Source organism: Hypomesus nipponensis, chromosome 23 (genome assembly GCF_054491055.1).
Source record: "Hypomesus nipponensis isolate SF chromosome 23, ASM5449105v1, whole genome shotgun sequence".
Classification (NCBI taxonomy): domain Eukaryota; kingdom Metazoa; phylum Chordata; class Actinopteri; order Osmeriformes; family Osmeridae; genus Hypomesus; species Hypomesus nipponensis.
The window spans coordinates 17,459,854-17,476,396 of record NC_140383.1 but is presented as its reverse complement, the minus strand read 5'-3'; the positions used below and the strand labels follow the sequence as shown (position 1 = coordinate 17,476,396).

The 16,543-nt window shown below is 41.2% G+C and overlaps 1 protein-coding gene across 4 annotated transcripts in view; it reads left to right on the top strand.

Moving 5' to 3' along the window:
• Window positions 1-16,543, top strand: part of LOC146234437 (uncharacterized) — a 31,193-nt gene that overhangs the window by 13,425 nt on the left and 1,225 nt on the right. The window lies entirely within an intron of this gene.

Below are 16,543 nucleotides of genomic sequence, written 5' to 3'. Positions count from 1 at the left end.
ATATCAAATGTTTGTGGGGTGAAAAATTGTGTTTATACATAAGAAGCCAACATAAAAGAGCCTGTCTGTGAAAGTTAGATAGCTGAAGAGGAATTTTATTAATACCAAAATTGCATTTTAGTTAGAATTCTACCCCCAACGTTTTGAAAAATACAATTTGGAATAAAATACATTTTATCTTTATCTTTTATATAATGTTTAATCCAGTTCACCTTGGAAATTATATTAGATGTATGGAAATCAAGAACATTCAGACCTTCTTGATTGTATGGATTACATGAAGTATTTTTGTTTAAATAGTGAGGCTTATTTTTCCACATGAAATTGAATATTGTAGAATCTATTTTCTTAATAAAAGGTTTTGAAACATCTAATACTTTGGCCGGATAAACTACCCTGGATAATCCTTCAGTTTTGGACAAAAGTACCCAACCTTTGAGTGATAGATCTCTCATGAGCCATCTGTCACATTTATTTTTAACCTTTGCAATGAGAGGTTGAAAATGGGATTTAATCCTTTTTGTCTGACTTTTACAAATATGAATTTCCTAAGTATGTTACTTCTTCTTTAACAGGGATACCCTCAAATTCTGTTGAATATATATATTGCTTTCTTTAAGTGGAAAAGGGGTAACAAAAAAAATGTTTCAGTGCTAATCCTGAAAAATTTGAAAATACATAAAGACAATTAATAACTTTTTAAACCTGAAATTCATTTTTTAAGAAAATGGCTGTGTCATCAGCTAGCTGGCAACATTTTATTTCTTTCCCTACAACATTAATGCCTTGAAAGTTCTCATTATACAAATGTAGTGCCATTACTTGCATTACTACGAGAAACAAGAATGGGGCTGCAGGATCTCCTTGTTTTATACCACGAGATATGTTAAATCTATGAGTTGTTCCCCACGGAAGTTTGACTGAACTATTGCAGTCACTATACAAAGTTTGTATTGCTCTTTTGAAGTACTGACCAAATCCCAAAAAATCTAACACATCAAATAAAAAACTATGCTTTACAGTATCAAAGGCTTTATATATGTCTATAAATAAAATGTAGCTGTTGTCTGTTATGTCATCCTTACGGTACGTTCACACTGCAGCGGGGCGGGCAGAGCGGGGCGTCGGCTTCCCATTCATTTTCAATGAAACCACGCGTTGACGCCCGCGTAGGGCATTGTGGGAAGGCAAGCGGGGCGTCGCTGCTCGCGTAGGGTATTGTGGGAAGGCGAGCGGGGTGGCGAAAGTTGGATTTTCTCAACTTTATGTAAATGAGGAGCGTGAAAACGCCGGCGATGGCCAATTGGGTTGGTTTCTTGTAACGTAGCAACTGTTGGTCATGGTAAACATTTCTAGGTTTTACATTTTCAAGATGGAAGAGCTACTCATCGTATGTGTGTCTTCATACCCAGTATTGTACGTTACGTCTTTGTTCGATTACAGAGACGTAAACCAAAAAAATGATGCCTGGCGCAAGGTTGCTGAGGTTGTTGTCGTCCCTGGTGTGTATTTTGTACTTTAATTCAGTTTCTACACATTGCGTAACTTTCTTCTGTGCTAGCTGCATAGTCTAGCTAGCTCACCCGGCACACGATTGACATTCAATGATGAAATGCTGGCTGGCAGCCACTCGCTATCCATACAGTGAAGGTGTAGTGGCAAGTCATAATCTAGCGATTGATTTGCAGAGATTTCGAGTAATATAATAAAAGGTTACACATGTCAACGTTTATGTCTGATGCCTCTTTTTTCTAGTCGATGTATGCAAAAAGAAATGGAAGATGTTGAGGACAGGATACAAAAAAGAAAAAAATAAGGAGAAAGATCGGTGCAGGAGTGGAGCAGGTGCAGGGAGTGGTAGACCGTGGAAGTACGCTGCGGCCATGAGCTTCCTAGCTCCATTTGTTGAATTTAGGGAGACAAGTGGCAACTTCCCCAGCGAGCCAGAGCCCCCAGCCAGCCAGAGTCCCCAGCCATCCAGCCAGAGCCCCCAGCCAGCCAGCCAGAGCCCCCAGCCAGCCAGCCAGAGCCCCTAGCCACCTAAGACGGGCAAGACACCCAGGCCAGTGATGAGCCTGCCAGTGAGGCTGGAGTTTCCCTTCTAATTAGGGGTCAGCCTCAAGCATCCTCTCACAGTCAGGCTAGGAAGAGGGTGCGGAAGGAGAGACTCACTAGTTTTGAGGAGAGGATGCTTGAAGCTATTCAAGCACCTGTATCTCAACCACCACCACCACCACCACCACCACAACAGGAAGACGAGGATGAGCTTTTTTTTTAAAGCCTCCTCCCTTCATTAAAGAGAATGCCACCAGCCAAGCGTTCTGAGCTGAAATTTACCATCCACCGGTTGTTTTTTGAGGCAGAGGCTGAGCTGAGGGCGACAGAGTGACAGGCCTACTATACAAATTAAAGATGTCACTAACAGACCTTGTGTCCATTTTATGTAATTGGTACTATGAATGGTTGGTATAATTTTTGTTTAAACGTACACAAAGAATCTGTAATGATTGGACTGGAGGGTGTTCAGTATTTTTGTTCAGTATTTAACTATTTAGGAGCACATGTTCGCTACTGCTTTTGTAACTGTCTTTATAGGTGCAAATTAGTTAATAAGAAACTACACAACCATACACTGATTTTATGAAAATAACATTTAGGAACTGTTTGCTTTTTTTGTGATTAGTATGTGTGGCTCTTAAAAGAACCTTTGGTTTTCAATGCCACAGGCTATATGACATGTTGCTGCCAGGGCACTGCACCCTCTGCATTGAAGTATGCAGTGAATGCATCCCTCACACGAATAGCTGCACGCGCAGCGTTGTTGCTGCGCACTCGTGGACCCTCCTGAAGAGCAGCAGACCCCTCCTGACCAGGACTGGCTGCAGGAGATCCCCTGGCACCTATCCTGGTACTCCGGATGTAATTGTGGAGGATGCAAGTGGCCTTCACACAAACCTCCGCCTTTGCTGGGTTGACACCAACCACACGCCGATACATTCTCCACTGGCTGGAGAGTATGCCAAAGGCACACTCTACTGTCAACCTGGCACGGCTGAGGCGGTAGTTGAAAAGCCTCTTCTCCCTGGAGAGGTTTGTCCCAGGGAAGGGGCGCAGGAGGTTGCTCCGCAGAGGAAAGGCCTCATCACCCACGAAGACATGTGGCAGTGGTCCACGTGGCTCTGCTCCAGGGATGATGCAGTTCTCTGGGAGGTCCAGGGTTCCATTCTTCAGGGCCAAACCAAACGCAGAGTTGCCCAGGGTCCCACCGTCACTGTTGCGACCGTAACCACCCACATTGATGACCCGGAACATGCAGTCGGCGTCCACAACCGCAAGAAGAACAATGGAGAATGTCCCCTTGTAATTGTGGTACAGTGACCCTGAGCTGTGAGGGGCCTGGATGACAACTTGCTTGCCATCGATGGAACCCAGGCAGTTAGGGAAGTTCCACCTCTGAAGGAAGCCTTCAGAAATGTCCCTCCAGTCCTGCTTGGTCGGCACAGGCATGTACTCCTCCACCAGGCAGTCCCAAATGGCCTGGGACACAGCCCCAACAATACCTGCCACAGTGCTTGAGCCCACACAATAGCTGAAGCTGATCGTCATGAACGAATCCCCCGTGGCAAGGTATCTACAAAGAAATACCATACATTTAAAATAATGCATAGAAATTAACTACACTATATTTTAGTCTTAGAATACTGAAATACTAATAATAATTCAAGCTTACCGTAGACAAATAGCGAGGCGTTCAGCTGGGCTGATCGCCTCGCGGAACGAGGTGTTTAGCCTCGCTATCCGGGGTCCCACTCTGGTCAGCAGGTCATCGAACTCGGCCCGGTTCAGCCTGAAGTACCGCTGGAACAAGCCGTCTTCCAGTCGCAGCTCCTGAACCAGCCGGTGATGAGCTCTGTTGTCTACCGCAAACGGCGAATGGGATGAACCCAAAAGCATCGGCGGCGTCTTCTCCGACAGTAGAGAAGGGCGATGACAGCAATCTTCTGACGGTTGTTCATGATGACTGATACAATATTGATGGAGAGCATCTATATTTATACCAGTGTATTCCCTCCAATAATATATAAAGAGCGGGAGGGAATTTAATTTGTTGGTTCTGAATACAGGGTGTGGTTATAAATCCAGCCCACCTATGCATACAACTATTTTCAATGTTACTGGAAAAATTGCTAAAGTGCTAGCTAGCTTGTAGAAATTATTAAAATTCATTAATAATAAAAATGAGGGCAAATAGAACATGGACCATCTCTGTATTCCAGCCGGCACAAGACCCGTTCCATAGAGTGCGGGTGGCATTTAATCTTTCACACGGCCTAAAAAAAGTGTGGAAAAAGATAACCTATTGTGTGCTGTAGATAAGATCATGTCAGATCTAGAATGCGTATCGGATTTTTGCTTAATGTGTGTAAAAGTTGTATTTTGTCTGCACATTTGCCATGACATTATACGAACTACAACAGTGATTTAAGAGAACTACAGCTCTGAATGAATCTGTCTGGCACGCCCCCGAGCGTGGTGCACTGTGGGAAGGCCGCCGGTGCTGAGCGGTAAAAAAGTCTGCAGTGTAAACGCACCGTTATAGTCAATCAAATCTAAAATCAAGCGAATATTGTTACTCATGTGCCTTCCTTGCATAAATCCAGACTGGCAGTCATCTATAATTGTGTCAAGACATGCCTTGAGTCTTTGTGTAAAGATAGAGAATAATTTTGTATCATTATTAATTAGGGTTATAGGTCTCCAGTTATCAAGCTCAAGTTTGTCTTTCTTATGTTTAGGAATCAAGGTAATTAAACCCTGACACATAGTAGGTGGAAGTTTGCCAACGTCTATAGCCTCTCTGAAGACGCATAGTAAAAATTCTGAAATGTGATCTTGAAATACCTTGTAAAATTCACCAGTGAGGCCATCATTACCTGGGGCTTTATTATCTTTCAGTTTACTAATAATTAGGGCTGTGAAATGATTAAAATGTTTAATCAAATTAATCACAGGTTTCTGTGGATTAATCATGATTAATTACATATTACCAATTTTCGAAATTTTTGTCATTAGTGTGCGTCTTTGATTTAGCGGTACCTTGGATGCTCGAGTCACCCGTTGCCACTCGCAAAACTTAGTGGAACCCCTCGTCCTCAACAAGGACGAGGGGTTGCAATACATATGGCAACTGTGCTAGTCACCTTGTCACAGGCAGACTTACGGTGCGTGTCCACTACAGCGGCGCGGAGCGGCAGCTTCCAATTTATTTTCAATGAAACCGGGCGTTGACGCTCGCGTATGCTCCCACAATGCCCTACACGAGCGTCAACACCCGGTTTCATTGAAAATGAATTGGAAGCCGACGCCAATGCGCCGCCCGCTCCTGTAGTGGACACGCACCGTTAGTGAGGGCCCTATATACGCTGTTCAGTGAGGGTGGTTTGGTGCATTCTACTTAAACTCCCCTCGCCGACCAACGCATGCTTCGCGTTGAGGTGGTATAGGTTACTTTAGGCTGGTATTGCTTTGGTGAAACGATAACATTCAGTCATTTAGCATTCAGTCATTTAGCAGACGCTCGATAACGTCTTCCCGCAGTGTGCATATCACTTTGGTTTTATTGGATGTTCCACCGTAGTTTTTTTGGAACACGAACTTCTCATCCAGAAGTTGCAGATTGGGTGGAATTGTGGGTATATTACGTTAAATGCGTTAAACAAAAATAACGAATTAATCCTGTAATTTAATCATAACGCGTTAACGCGTTATTTTTCACAGCCCTACTAATAATCTTTCTTAATTCATAGAGTGACAGCGCTTCATCACATATGTCTTTTTGAGTTTGGTCAATACCTCGTGTCTCATTTGTTATAGAGATGCAAAAATCAGGTGTGTACTTTTGCTCAGAATATAATTTCTTATAATATTCTTCTACAAAATTTGAGATTTTGTGGGGGGGGGGGGATGTTCAGATATCTGCTCTTTAATCTTGAGTTTATGTATATTATTAAGTCTGGCATTTGTTTTTTCTAAACTGTGAAAATATTTATTGTTCCTTTCACCATGTTCCATACATCTCCGTCTAGACCTGATAAAAACACCCCGTAATAAATATTGATATACATTTTCCAACTCAGATTGTAATTTGGTTAATTTATTGACATCTGTTTGAGACATACTGTCTTTTTCATAAATATAAATTATATATATATATATATAAGTATTGTATCTTGTTCAAACCTTTTCTCTTTTGCTAATTCTTAACCCCTTTTAATTGCCATATTCCGAATTTGAAATTGTGTATTCTCAGTGTTTACCATAATTGTTTTCTTCTTGAACTTTCCTCCAGTGTTCATTAATCCTCTGCTTTTGCTTTAAAGATGTTATCACATAAAAGTGAATTGTTAAATAGCTTTCCTCTTTATCAGTTCTCGTATACCCCTTACATTAAATGAACAAAGTGACAAAGACAGGTTGAACAATAGAACAGAAAAGTATCTAGAAAAGCTTCTGTTAAATGAACCTGGTGCAAAATGCTTTTCTTCACCTTTTGAATATTAATAAATTGCAATAAAAAGGCATCCATTTATTTACCTCTGACCCCTGAAACCGTGCTTTCAGGGGTCATTGAGAAGATATTTTTGGCATAAAAGAACCATAACAACTGGAATCTACATTTCAATTACTTCAGAACACAATTTCCTTTTTTTTAAATTTAGATAAGATCTGCTTTAGAGCTATGCTTTCAACAAAGGATAAAAGTAACTTTTCATATTTGTTTCCATCCCAGTTGTGAGGAGTTTATTTTCCATCAGCTATTACACTCTTATTTCTTTACCATCAACCAAGGCTCTGGCTCCGACAAAAAAGGCTTTTTTCCCTTGCTTGCGTGCCTCTTCAATCCGTGGTCAAAGTTTGTTGCGTGCTTCCTTGTCTTTTGTGGTCAAATCTTCTCCAAATTTGAGTTTCTTTACCCTGAGGAACTCAGACTCCTTTGCACATTTCCACAGCATTTCTTTCGTTGATCGGGATGTAAATCTTGTTATCACTGGCCTAGATTTTCTGCTCTCTCTCCTTCCAATAGGGGTTGTGCGCAACATTCTTCCGGTTTCTACAAAACAGATGTAACTACTTCCGGCCGGCCACTATTGAGGTAAACACAGCGTAGTAAAGGCCACCTTCTATAGCCGGTGTTTAAAGGAGCTACTCTTAATTACAATTTTCCATGTACACAGTATTGCCAAACGGACATCCGGAGCCCTGATTACCCTGTTGGACAAAGTATTTACGTTTTACGCCTCCTCATTTATTCATAATTATGAAGGTATTATGTAGCTTTTGCTAATGGCACCGGATATAGTGATTGTGTTAGCTAACATGACAGTAGGCTACTGTAGTTAGTTTAGACTTATATGCTATCAGTAGTTTAGCTTTTTATTTTTGCTTGCCGACAATTAAAACAGTCAAACGAAGACTGCATTTTAGCAATGGGGTTATAATACAGTATAAATACTACAATGTCCTGTGTGTTTATGCTGGTCAACCGTTAGGTAATCCATCTGACTGTAGGTCTAACGTGTCGACTGCAGGTCTAATGTAGACTGCTGTTCTGACAGGTGTTTCAGATTCTAAAACATTGTTAGAATAATAATAAAATACTGACTGGATGAATGTTGTATCTTCTTGTCCACCAGTTTCAAACAAAGACAGGTTGATAGGTACTGTCAGTGTAAGAGCAGCTTGTCACAGGTCCATGCAGAATAATAAAAAAAAGCTTGAGAGTAGGCTAATGTTTAGGGATGGGTTTACCAGACCAATTCTTAATTCAGCGGAGTCTGAATAGTAGCAACATTCACTTCAAAAACACTTCAAAGGATACATCAGTATCAATATTTGTCTATTTGTCTCTTTGTGTGTTCTACTCCGATAGTGCTACGTGATTCAGAACCTGTCAGTGTTTGTGCAGTCAGTGTTCGTGCAAAGCTGGCACAGCAGTGTGTCATCACACTGCTGCACTGCTCATTTCAGAGCTCAATATCCAGGTTGTCCCCCCTGTTCATGCCTGCACAGAAACTGAACAACAATGGCACAAGCCCAGAACTGCAGTAAGGGTTGTGGCAAATGTACTGTATATGTATGTAAGACTTAGGCTATGTATGCAGCAATACAAATTGTAAATTGGTAAAAGAAAGTATTGTGATCTAAGGTCAGAAACATTTTGAGGTGCAGCGTAATATAGTTTTTTCCAAGCGGTCTTCTTCTGACAACCGTCTGGTGGTCCCACCACTCAAGAGCGCCCGGTCCCAACACAAGCTCTTCTCTTGTCTGGCCCACCAATGGTGGAATCAATTCCCTACCCCCGTCAGAGACGGGGACTGTCTCCCCACGTTCAAGAAAAGGCTCAAGACACACTTGTTCTGGTACTTAGGAATGATTGGCTGGACTTGATATTAGTTTCCTCCAGGATCACAAGGACTCTTATTGAGACTTGCTGCTCTTGTTGGTTAGTAGTAACTGACTTAAAGTTATTGTACTCGATGTGAATTATATTATTGTTGCTTGCTTTTTCTACAGGTACACTCTTGCACTTCTAAGGTTCATGTTGTTTAATTGTAACTTGTCTAACTACATACTTTTATGGTACCTCCCTTTGAAACTTATTTGGTTTTTCATAATGTATGCTTCATGTTTTGGCTACCCGCAATGTTTGGAGCTATCTCGTTATGATCAGTGACCTATGCACTTTTATAAATCTCTCTCTTGGAAGTCGCTGGATAAAAGCATTTGCTAAATGCATAAATATAAATGTAACTCTCCCTCCAACGTCAACTGCTGCAAAGTTCCATAGTCTTCGGGTATTTTACCAAATGATGGATTGGAAAGGGGGAAGTGAATGTATGGACCAAAAGACTGGGGGTGGCATGTTTTGGATAGGAGATTGATAATGACCATCAGGTCATTGGCAGTAGGATGATTGATCGATTGATTGATGATCTAAATTAGAACATATTCAATAAGTGTGGAGCTCATGTGCATATTCAAATTAATTTCTGCCTGGCCTTATTGGCACACATCTCAGATTGATGAGAATTTAACATATTTACATATACATTTAGCAGACGCTTTTATCCAAAGCAATTTCCAAGAGAGAGCTTTACAAAGTGCATAGGTCACTGATAATAACAACAAGATAGCCCCAAAACATTGTGAGTAGCCAAAACATGAAGCACACATTGTGAACAGACAAAATAAGTGCCAAATGGAAGAACCATATGAGCATGTCCTTAAACAAGTTACAATTAAGCAACATGAATCGCTATAAGTGCAAATGTACCTGTGGAAAAGCAAGTAACAGTAAAATAAAATATTTCACAGCGAGTACAACAATTTAAATCAGTCACCACTAACCAAACAAGAGCAACAAGGCTCTAAGCAAGAATCATTGAGATCCTTGAGGAAACTAGCATTGGGTCCAGCAAACCATTCCTTGTACCGTGTACTCCCGGAACAAGTGCGTCTTGAGCCGTATTTCCTCAAGTAGGATCTCTGAGGACGTTTAGTATGTTGTTCCGGACACCTCATAGATCTAAGATGCAAAAGAATATTTTACAATTAGTCTGTTGTAAAACGCTACTTTGCCTGGACTAATAGTAACAAAGATACACATAGCCTACTAGCTATAACAGTTAGTCTACACAGAAAGAGACAATATGACAACGAAGTCCAAGTGGACTCAAAGAACGCAGTTTTTGGCAATCAACTGCAACAACTACCAGCGTGACAGTATTTATTTACAGGTCAATTTTGTCGGTGGGTGTAATCTTATACACCTGCTAACTTTAACGTTTTTTTGGTCTAGTAGTAGGCTAATTAACAGCAAATGTTTTCTCCTCCGTCCTCGACAAGTCTGCAAACGCCTTTGTAAACCGAGATGTGTTAAAACGTTTGTTAACCGTTTGTTAAAACGACCGAAGGTTGTTAGAGTTAGGGTTAGAAAAATCGAGGCGACAAAGCGTTTGCTTATGGAAGCAAATCGTGACCAAAATTCAAATGAAAAATGCATTTCCAGAAATGCTTTTTCATTTTAAGAACGTGGCTGTGAACTGCCCATAATTCGAAAACGAAAATGCATTCTGAGCGGCGCAGCAGAGTGACGTCAGTAGCCTCTCTTTTTCAGCTACCTGCTGACCGAGCTACCCATCTTGTTCGGTAGGAGGCGGTGTGCACATACGCATTGCATTACATGACCAAATTTGCCTAGAAATTGACTGAATTGCCGGGTCTTTAGAGGACGCATCACAGATCATGGCGCTCCCTCAAATTGTGCATACACTGATAGAATTAGCTGAGCTGGTAGAAACTAATAATATATCTGAGTCTGATGCCCGTGACCGAGTAGAACAAACAGAGTTGCTAGTTGCTTGAGGAAGACCCAGATCATCTGGGATAGCACACATACTACTTGCCGACGTCGGCCCGAGTAGATAAGATACGTCGGCAAGATGTAGTATGGAGATAGTTGGTATTTGATCGAAACTGACTTCCAGATGATGTGTGGACGATGAATCAAATCACACCCGGCCGCACTACTCCTTATATGCTGTTAAATAGGCTATGTCCGATCTCTCAGAAAGCAAATATTTCACTAACCATAACCGATATGAAATGTCACTTAGCAAATGAACATAGCCTATAGGCTGAACATTTGACTGACTTTGATAGGAATAAGGAGACAATGAAAAATATGCTTGACCATCCAAAATTGGCTATTAGCAATACAGTTTCTCTCATCAATGTAACTTTCCTAAATTATTTAGACATGTAAACATCCATATATGTTTATGAAATTTGACACGTAGATTGTTTGGTATGCCTAAAATAATATTACTTACACTTTGCTAGCGATTGCAAAAGAAAATGGTGGCAAAAAGGCCGGACACTGGGTGTCCAAACCCCGTTCGGGTTTGGACAATAGTAGTTTACAGCGGTCGGGATTGGACACAGTGACCCTAGATGACACAACTGACACAAGAATGCTATTGTAGAAATAAAACAGATATTACTGAAAAACATTGGCCAGCGAATTTTACACAAGTGGCACCGACTGTAGGCATCAGGGCAGTCGCTATAGGAGGCTACTTGTACTTCTTCCACAATCGACCGAATTGGCCAAACAAGGCACGTACATTTAGCTTATAGTTTAACCCTTTACTGCCTGGGACAAAATTCTGAACATTCCATATGCTGTTGAAATATGATGTTCATATTAATTTTCATATTTTATGAATTTTCATATTAAATCATACACCTTAACTGTTCATACCATATTGAAGAGGAGAACTAGGGGATTTTTATGATGTAAATAATTATATGATTACTTATGGCAAATCATATTTTATCAAGGTGGTTTTAGGCAGCCATTTTTTACAAAAAACGTTTCCATCCACCATACCTCATCAGACAACTTAATTTTTAACCACTTTAATTACGAGATAGAGAAAAACTTTGAGCAGGTGGAATATCCACAAATCTGTGGGCAATGTAGAACAGAAAACAGATTAGAAATATCATATTTTGATTAAAAGTTATGACCATTCTAGCGACTAGTGGAGACATAGGGGAAACAGGAATTATCCTCCCCCAAAAGTAGCTAGCGCTATGGCTGGATACTCCTCTCGATAACTAAAAAACGTTGGAGATTCTTCCACAGTAGACCGAATTGGCCAAGCAAGGCATGTACATTTAGCTTACAATGTACATAATCTAGCTAGTTAATGTTGTTTTTCCAAGCTTTTTTAGAAATCTGCTCAAATCGAAGCTAAACAATGCTACTACCGTCATAGCTGCCTGTCACAAACAGCCAAGCCGGACACGTCATTCTTTCCTGAAAAAACTCGCGTCACTGCCACAAACAAATTCTTCGTAAGGAAAAAGTTTAGACTTTTAATTGACAATATTGACAACACATATTAAGAAACTTGTCTTTACTCATAATATCGTCTCCGATTTCAATTCGAAGCTGTAAATCTAACACTGTAGGCAATCTCCCATTGTCTCCGCTCTGGCTCCGCCTCGGAAAACAATGGCTGCCGTTGCTGACGATGTATTTATTTCCCCCTCCCAGTAACCCCTTAACCAATGGTATGTGCTTTTAGCTTAACTTGTCATGAGTATCTGGCAGTTTTCAGAAATAAAATCGGTGATTGGACGGCAAAGATATTAAGGCGGGAACCATGGGAATTTTATTTCCCATATTTGAATGGTCCGGCAGGAATATAATCTAGCAAATTCATGTTGTTTTTCCAAATTTCACAGAAAGCTGCTAAAATCGATTCTAAACAGTGCTACTACTGTCATAGCTGCCTATTAAAAACGGCCAAGCCGGACATGTAATTCTTTGCTCAAATAACTCACGTCACTCCCACAAACAAATTCTTCGTAAGTAAAAAGTTTAGACTTTTAATTGACAATATTGACAACACATATAAAAAAACTTGTCTATACTCATAATATCGTCTCCGATTTCAATTCGAAGCTGTGAATCTAACACCGAAGGCAATGTCCCATCTCCGCTCCAAAAACAATGGCTCCCGTTGCTGACGATATATTTATTTCCCCCTCACAGTAACCCTTAACCAATGACATGTACTTTGTGCTGTCATGAGTATCTGGCAGTTTTCAGAAATAAAATCGGCAATTGGACGGCAAAGATATTCACGCGGGAACCATGGGCATTTTTATGCCCATATTTGAATGGTCCGGCAGGAAAGGTTTTAAAGGAAAGGCCCACTATGAATATTAAAATACGCCAAAACATGTGGCCTGTATAGGGTGACCAGAAGCATGACCCTGAAAAGGAGGACACTTGGGTCCAAAAAGGAGGACAACCCCAAAAAGTTGTTGACGGGGGGGGGGGGGGGGCGGCAGACAAAGCATTATCCTTGAGCAGTTGCGTATTGCAGGCATGCTTAGCCCCTTTCCCCCGACTACTCACGTCAATGTCAATGCGACAGAACTTACAGAAGGTATGATATTGATCTTTGCTGCTCTTATGGCAAAGCGGAGTTCTGAACTCCACGTAGGTTAGAAGGAGGTCTTTCTTTTTGGCATCGGAAAACTTACGCGAGTGGTCAATTGCAACGGTGGGCAGGAAGGGTCAAAAAAGAGGACAAAAGGGCGAAAAGACGGACACGCAACAGCGGTCCGGACAAAAGGCTGGAAAACCGGACTGTCCGGCCAAAATCCGGACGTCTGGTCACCCTAGGCCTGTATCATAGCTACATGTATGACCTTTGCAGCAAAAAAAAACTGTGTGAAAACCCATTTGGTATTCAGTGTGGTATGATTAATTAAATGCGCTGACAGCTCGTTGCCCCAACCAAACAGATTACACTGAGTGGAGCGATCGGACCTTTCCAAGATGGCGGCCCCACATCTCGTCAGCGCCAGTAGGCAGTAGCGTTCGATGCGGCGTCTATTCTTTATTATGTCTATGGAGAGAACTGCCACTCTCGGGAAACTTCCTGGTTCTGAACTGTTTGAAGTTCCATGTGAGGGCGCTGACGAGCGAGTGCAGAATGAATGGAGGTCTATGGAGCGGTACCCCTCAAAATCCACTTTTCTCAGGATACAATTTTTTGTCTAGTAATTTGAATTCTGAATTTGAAAGGGAAGGCAAAAAAAATACACACTGCTGGCTGTTAGATTGTTTTAAAGTCGCCTTTCTGTTCGAAAAAACTTTTGAAAATGTAATTGACGTCATACACATAGTATGACCAGAGCTACTGCTTTACGGCAAGCTCTGGTCACTTACTTTTTTCTCTCAGGTCATCGACAACACAGCTGACAGGTTCGGCTCTCCCTGTCAATACACATGCTAGAAAGAGCTTTGGCTTGCTAATGTTGTTGCTAATGTAGCCCCTTGCTAGTATTTTATTTCATATTATATTCATTTATTGTTTTTCTGTTCGATATACTAATGCTGTTAAGTTCCGTGTATTCTATGTAATATATCCGCTGTTAATATTTGGATTTCATTTAATGTCAGCTTATTGGTTGATTAGTTTGACCCTTGACCCGATGTCGGTATATATATATTGGGATGGAAGGAAGCGGAAGGGGGGAGACGGTAGAGAATATATCAGTTGGTGTGCGTGGAGTTTGGTTAATATTGCAGTCCATATAAACTTTTAGGCTATAGTAAATTTTATTGAGTGGTGTGTTGCCAACTAGGTAACCTTCAAAATACAGTAACTGGTGAGCTGTCGGATAGGCAACTCCGTGGTTACGAGTCAAACCAGGGACTGCATCAGACGGGAGGAGGACCGGAGTTGACGGATAGCCAAATCCAGGAGGTCTTCCATTCTTGTCTATACCAGCAAATCGAACGAACTCTGCCAAAGTTCTTTGGGACACCGTCGACCTGCTTGTTCAGCCCTGTAACCATCACCGCGCCACGAGGTGGCCGCTATTGCTGCGTCTTGCCCACAGACAGCAGCCGCCATCTTAGGCTGTGGAACAACGTGCCCGAGCCGAACACCAGTTGGCATGTGACGGACTGAGGGGTATTGTTTTCAATCAGTAGTAGGATAATTACGGCCAGTGTTATTATCATCTAAATTGTAATGTCTTATATATATATATATTAAATGTAAATATGTGTGTTTGTTAAGTTGAATGCGTATGCATTATTTGTTGAAGAACTCAGGGCGCCCTTCTTAATTTAAGTTATGCCCGACAACGTGGCACGAGGGGCGCTACACTAATGTTGCTAATGCTCTGACATTCTGATTCCACCTTACCACCTTATTCCAATGGAAATGGAAACTGTACCGTTTGTCACAAGAACGATCCCTTTTTGTTGTGGGTGTGTGTTCAACACACTGTCGTTGAAGTGTTGTAGAAATTTTGGTCATATGCATATATGTATGTGTATGAAATCTATAATCTTCTATGTTCATTGGTAAGAGACAGGAAGTCTGGGTGACCTGAAAGAGTTCTTGTCACCTGGGGGGAAGAGACAGTTGGTCTAAGGACAATGTGGGTTTGGTTGTATTGTTCTTATCACCTGTGGTGAGATGGATAAATGGATCAAGCTGCCCTGACTCTTCCTGTTTCATAGGTGATGTTAATTAAGTTCTTGTTTGAAGATGGTCACACAAAGGACAGTTGACCATTTGATTGGTCAACCCCTGTGGCTTTATTATCTACTGCTCTGGAGAGAGCTGTGACAACAAAGAACTTTGGGACTCTTGGTGGAAATGTATTGTTTTAAGCTGTCACTAAGTTGAGTTAGCCAATCACAGAGTTTGCTACATTGATTGATTGACCTTACAGAATGCCATTGATCTAAAGTTTATATAAGGTTGAACATGTGTGATGGTCGCTATCACTCTTACGAACGATCTGTGTAGATGGCACCTCCTTCGTTAATGACTGTTCACAAAGTACTTTGTTTAATCATATGAAATTGTATAGTCTTAATAAATTAAATTGCAACCGCCATCTTCGACTATTCATATCTACACAGACCAGCTAGAATTTTCTACCACAGAAGCCACAGATTTAGCTAAGTCTGGTTGTTAGTGAAGCCGTGAAAAGCGCAACAGGTATCCTACCAGAGCTCCGCAAAAACATTTTTTTTAGATTATAATAACAATTCAATTGACAACATATGTTTAAAAGCAAACCAGTTTTAGTTAAATTACAGTTGAAATTACTTTAAGAAAGAATCACTGTGGACGGCTGGCTGGAACTAATGTATAGCAAACCGCAACTTCCGCTACTCACCGGAAGTTGCACCCATAATAATTTCTGCAGGGATGCAAACAGAGCCTGTTTAAGGAGAGCCTGCCCACTCCCTATTAAGCCCCATTGTATCGAATTTGGTTGCAGTTCCACCAGAGTTCCACTGGGAGTGATCGCAGTAGAGTGCAAAATTAATGGGAGTCTATGGAGCTAAACGGCAACATTTGTCTCTTTCGCCTGATTGTTGTTGATAAATCTCAGATTTGATTGTAGTTTTTGCATGTTCAAAATAGATTACAGGTCAAAAGTTGAATGAACGAGTACTTATGTCCTTTCCATTTCTTACAGGGTAAGTCGTTGTTGCCCATAACACGCTAGCATTCTGCTAACGAAAGCTGATTGGTTAGTGAAGGACTGACTACGACAAGAGATCCCGCTTGATGGCATCCGAAGGAGAACCAGAATGTCAAGAGCATTAGCAACATTAGCAACAACATTATTATGCCAAACCTCTCATGTGTATTGACAGGGAGAGCCTAACCTGTCAGCTCTGTTGTCGATGCCTCGAGAGAAAAGTGGAAGTAACCAGAGCTTGCCGTCAAGCAGTAGCTCTGGTCGTACGATGTTTATGACGTCGATTACATTTTCAAAGGCTTTTTAGAATGGAAAGGCAACTTTAAAAAAATCTAACACCCAGCAGTGTGTATTTTTTTGCCTCCCCTTTCGAATTCAGAATTCAAATTACTAGACAAAAAATGTTATCCTGAGAAAAGTGGATTTTGAGGGGTATAGCTCC